General features: G+C 29.1%; 1 long non-coding RNA gene across 1 annotated transcript; it reads left to right on the forward strand.

The window, feature by feature from the left end:
* The first annotated feature begins 5,144 nt into the window (after positions 1–5,144).
* On the forward strand, positions 5,145–5,744 carry LOC131857428 (uncharacterized). The gene is made up of 3 exons (XR_009358737.1): positions 5,145–5,242; positions 5,342–5,434; positions 5,521–5,744. It is a non-coding gene; the product is annotated as an uncharacterized LOC131857428 (long non-coding RNA).
* Positions 5,745–6,283: the final 539 nt, after the last annotated feature.

Here is a 6,283-nt window from a genome sequence, read left to right on the forward strand (position 1 = left end):
TAATTCAACCTTGACTGACAAAAAATTTATACATTTTTCTACAAAATTGAGGTCTTCATCACACACACACATGCTATATATATATATATATATATATATATATATATATATATATATGTATGTATGTATGTATGTATGTATGTATGTATGTATGTATGTATGTATGTATGTATGTATGTATGTATGTATGTACAAATATATATATATATATATATATGTGTGTGTGTGTGTCTGTACATATATATATGTACGCATATACATATGTACATCTATATATATATATATATATATATATATATATATATGCATTCATACATATATACATATATATACATACATATATGTATGTATATGTATATATATGTATGTGTGTGTACATATGTGTAGATTTTGTCAAGCTTCTTAATAGTAAATCACGATTTTGTGAAATTTTGACCATGTCTTAATACTTGAGTTAAGAGCTCAAAGCCATCATTTTATCTTTTGGATAGTGATGAGCATCATCGAAGTAAACTCAATATTTGCACACCCAAAAAATGTTTCACTCTTCCTAAATGTCATACTTATATTCACACTTCCATAACACTTTTCTATTTTTGGATATAATTAAGATTTAATCAAATTTGGATTTCATATATATGAATGCTTAATAATTTGTTTGCATGAAAATGTGAACAAATTTCAAACCACTAATTAATCACTTTTTAAATTATTTGTAGGCATTTGAAAACTAGTTCAAAGGACACGTAGTGGACCAAGATTTTTCCTCATATTGCACACCAAAATTCAAGTAAATTTGTCTAGAGTGTGTTTCTTGTTGTATAATATTTGTCAACAATCGTTAAACTAGATTAAATTTTGCATACTAACTTCTCTTTTAAATGTTCAAAATTTTGTACTGGATATAATAGTTTAGTTTTTTTAAAATTTTGATGTCTTATTTTGTATGTTTTCTTATTATATTTTGTCTCCTTTATAGTGTAAGTACTCAAAAAAATTAAAATATAAGAGAATCATTATTATAGAATAAAAAGGTCATGTTTTTGTTTTCTTAGATTCAAATTATCTTGTTAAAGCTTAGGTGTCCAATTTCCAATATAGGTTTAGGTGTCTCAACCATGAGATGTGGCATTCTATTTTATTAATGATATGATGGTTTTCATATGATTTTGGTATTAGTAAAATATATTGTTGAGGATATTGATACAAATAAAATGGTATCAATGTAGTTGTTACTAGATATTTGAACAAGCTAGAGGGCCACTAACCATATTAATATTATCCAGAATGGGTAGAAAGAATAAATGGGAATCACTTATCAAGCTAGATGTGCAAGACATCTCCAACGAGGGAAATAATTTCTCAAGTGAAGACCTTGAATGGACACCAATTGGAGATGATAATAACCGACATATAGACTTATGTGCTGCTATCCCTTTTGAGAGACTCTCTCACTTTGTCCAAGGAGAAGGTTTATTGGATGACACTGAGACACAATTTGTAATTAAAAAGCATAAAGTGTACAATTTGACAGAACCTAATGACCACGCCACCAAGATGTATTTAAGGTTTGTTTAGATTTAATAAATTAATTAAGCACATCACCTTTTATATTTGTCATTAATTATATCAATTAATATATATTTTGTACATGTATAAACAGTTATCATTGTGCTTATGGGCCTGAGGATAGAAGAAATAAACCTGAAAACAATCTTGAAAAAATGCAAAGGATACGAAGGTTTACTCAAAAAAGGGGTTGTCAAGCCCACTTTTATGTTAAGGTTATGTATGGTAGACCAAATGTTGCAATCATCACATATAATGAGTTTAGCCATCAAGATGCTAATGGTGAATTTTGTCATGGAAAGGATGACCCTTCTGGTGATCCAAGAAGTAGTGTTGCACCAAGATTATCAAATGAATGCAAATCATATATTGAATCCTTATTGTTGATGGGTGTGTCAATTGACACAATATGTGAACAACACTATTTGGATCGTGGTTTGACAAAGTTGATGAATAAGAGGGACACATGCTTGTTGAGGAAGGATGTATTGAATGCATGGAAAAGAGTACGCTCTCTTCGATCACAAAAAAATGAAGATGATGCAAAAAGTGTATGTTTGTGGCATGAAGAGGAGAAAGATAACTTCTTCTACTATAAAACACCAAACAATGAGGAAAATGTTCCATTTATCATAGGCATTCAAACACCATGGATGCGGGAGATGATGGTGAAACATTCACATAACTCAATTATTGCAATGGATTCCTAATTTTCAACAAACAAATATGGGGTAAGTAGAACCATATTAATTGTATTTGTGGATCTTAATTTAGTTAGTGGTCTATTTTATCTAAAAAATTACTTATCAATGGTTTATTCATGTGTAGTATCAATTATATTCCTTGCTCATATTTGATGAACAAGAGGCTGGTGTGCCTGTTGCATGGGCCATATCTTCAAGAAATAAAGTTGAAGATATAAATGAATGGTTGATGGAGGTTTACAAGAGAGGGAAACAAGATAAAGAAGATTGGCATGTCAATGCATTCATGACAGATGATGCTAGTGCAGAGATTGAAGCAATCAGGTTTTATTAGTCTTAGTTTATGTTTATGAGATTGTAATTTCTTAATATTTAGTTTATCAAAAATTATATTCCCTAATTTTCAACATTAACTAGCTTCAATTTAACAATTAATTTTGTTAAAATCCCACTTATAAACTTTGATGATGTAACTTGTAGGTTATCCTTTGATTGTCAAGTATTGTTATGCATTTGGCATGTACGTAGGGCATGGTTGAAGAATGTGTATAGGTAAGTCAATCTTTAATTAAAACATATGGTAAATTACACGCGTCAACTTCATAATTTGATCTTCTATTATGTAATCCAGGTATGTTAGTAATAAGGATGTTGCAACACATATATTTGATAGATTGGGTGAGATAATGTATGAAATAAGTGATGATCAAGGCATCACTACTCAATCGATCAAAAATTTTATGGAGGAATTCAAAGAAGAGAAGAAATTTATTGATTACTTTCAAAATACTTGGTGTCATGATGAGAGTCGTATTGGTAAGATAATCAAGTTATCAATTATTGTTTGTATACATTTTCATAATTTAAGTTGTTTTTTGTATATGCTAAGACTTCATTATGTTTGTTTGTATAGCAATGTGGGCAAAACATTTTCGAAACTTCTCTCATGCAAATCAAGAAACCAATGCTTCTATAGAGTCATACCACTCCCACATTAAGAGTCACTATTTAAGTGATCGTTCTAAGAAATGCACAAGGAGAATGGATTGGCTTATTCATACACTTCTTCATAGAGTAGAACCATTCTACAAAAATAAAAGATATTTGCAGCTATCTGGATTCCTCACAAACTTCAAAAAGGAAAGATATTACATAACTGCTCTAGAGAGATCAAAAAATATAGCAGATGCAGATTGTTTTCTATATGATCTCCTCCCTAACACATATAGGATAAGAAGCCAAACAATTCCAACAAAATGGTATTTTGTTAGGAAATTTGAACCAAATTTGCATGTGTGTGATTGTGATTGGGCAAAAAGAGGAAACACATGCAAACATGTGTTGAAGGTCTTAGATATTCTAAAGAGAAACAAACCAAATGAGCAAGACCAGGTTGTTGGTAAGTGTCATTTCATATTTAAGTTTAATATTTATATTTTTAATTATTATAATTTTTTTTCAATACTAACTAAATTAATCTTATTGAATTGTAGATGATGTTACTCCACTGGTTGATGATATTGATGAAGTTAGAGGGAATTCTAGTCATGAAATTGACATCATTGGTAATGTTGATATGATGTTTATAATTAAGTATAAAATGATTTTTTGATTCATATCATTGATTAATTCTTATTTCAATTGTAGATGGTTGCATACCCTCAGAAGATCAAGATGTGCATGGGGTTGTCGTTGGTGAAGCTCAAAGAACTGGTAATTCTTAAAAGCATCATTTTATAATGAAATATGCATTGTTTTTAAATATTTTTTGACTTAATCACTATTATTTCTATTACAGATGGTTGGATATCATCTAATACTTCTAATGATGGATTTCAAAGTTCCATTGATTATTTAAATTCATTGCTCCAAAATTTACCGACCAGTGAAGATGAAAAAAACATTTTTAGTCAGTGTGTTGAGAGGTTTAGAAAAGATATCAATGCATCTCTTGCTTCATCTTCCAAATTTAGATCAATCCCTGGCTCAGAGAACATGTCTATTAGACGAATATCACCATGGTTTAGTCCAACCAAAATGCACAAACGTCATTCTATTCATCAAAGACGTAATGCCATATCTGAAAACTTAAATGAAAGAGTTGAGGAGCATGAAACTTTTCTATTCCCCTCTACAAGATGTAGAAAGCAAAAGAAAAAAAAGGTCACCAATCGCTCAGGCATAGCAATACAAGAAGAAAGAGATATTATCATGCAGCAAGGTGAGTACATTTATTCATAGGTATTTGAGTAATTCACATATCAATACTTCTTATTTTTATTTCATATGTTAAACATATGTTTATTATAGGTTTGAATGATCAAGAAAGTACTCGACGACGTCGATTGCCTTTCTCCATTGATCTAAACCAAATGCTAACAGATGAAATACAAGCTGTAGATAGTAAGTTAGTCAATATTAAACATTTTTATTAATTTTTATTGAAAAATACTCAATTCCTATCTCTAACCATTTTTTTGTACTTAATTAAACAAAAAGATACAATTTCTAGAGATCAACCATCAATGCTTAGTATTATTTCAGCTCAAACATTTCAACAAACTGTTGCAGGTAATTATGAATTTTAATATTGTTTAGATTAATTACGTAATGTGATTTTATACTTGAGCATTTTATCTAAGTTGATGTGTTACATGTGTACTTCAATGCAATTTCAGGTGATAAAGAAAAAGATCAACAACATATGCTGCCCTTTTCTATTGATCTTAACCAGACATCAATGACAATGGATGCAATACAAACTAGATATGGTCACAAATTTATTAAATAAAAACAATCAATTTTGTGTCTTTAGTTTATAATTAATTTTATCTAAGCTGATGTGTTGAATGTGCTTGTTATTGCAGCATTAGAAGATCATCAAAAAAATCAAGAATATATGGTACCGATTTCTGTTGATCCTGAGAAGACAACAACAACAATAGTTGATGCCATGCAAGCTAGAGATGGTAATGAAATTGTGAAGTGAACTTCATTAATTTTCAGTCTTTAATATATAAATTAATTTTATACGTGATATATTAATGTGAATGTTATTGCAACTTTAGATGGCCAACAAAACTCTCAAAAAAACATGCAACCATTTTCTATTGATCTTAATCAAATGATGACAATAATGGACACAATGCAAAGCGGAAACGGTAAGTAAATTATGAAATGAACTTCAATCAAATTTGAGTCTTCAATTTGAAAATTAATCTTATAATGTCCTCATATGTATTTTCAGGTGTTGATGATATTCATATGGAGGATCATGATCAACACTTTTTTGGTTAATCACTATAGTGTATTATTCTCCAATGTATTAATCGTTAAGTACTTTAACTCTATTTTAAAATTAGAGCTTGGAGGGAGTGGATTGTGGAATTAAGATAAAGACATTATTTGTATATTGTACTTTTGAGTTAGACTACTATTGTATATGTGAAAAATTGGCTCATCCTTTTGTAAGATTTTGTGAAATTTATGTGTAGTGACTTACTCACTTCCACAATGGTCACATTTATTATTATATATATAATAAAAAGTTGCAATGATATATCTCCTATGCTTATATTTGACAACAAATTTGGTAGTGTGAGTTCTCTCATATTGTGACTATAACTAATATGAATGATATGTGCATTTCCAATGGATTTGATTTCCAATCATGGTGGTAGCTCTATGATGCTTTATATTTTCATTTCTATATTATATATATTCATCATCTTGGTGTATTTATATTGTCTCCCACTTCCCATTCAACATTGTCTCATCGTTCAATCTATTGTATTCTGTAAGGGGTGGTATTTATATTTGAAGATTATCTAGGTATGAATTTTATTTATCTATGTTTGAAAAATGGACAATAAAGATATTTTAAAAATTAGGCATATAAATTATGAATAAAAAATTTATATATATAAATTAAAAAATAACCAATTTGTTAAAACTTCTTCTTATTCTTATTCTCTAACGAAAAATATTTGGCTCTTCCATATTTCAGCTAT

The sequence above is a fragment of the Cryptomeria japonica genome, chromosome 8, assembly GCF_030272615.1.
Source record: "Cryptomeria japonica chromosome 8, Sugi_1.0, whole genome shotgun sequence".
Taxonomy (NCBI): Eukaryota; Viridiplantae; Streptophyta; class Pinopsida; order Cupressales; family Cupressaceae; genus Cryptomeria; species Cryptomeria japonica.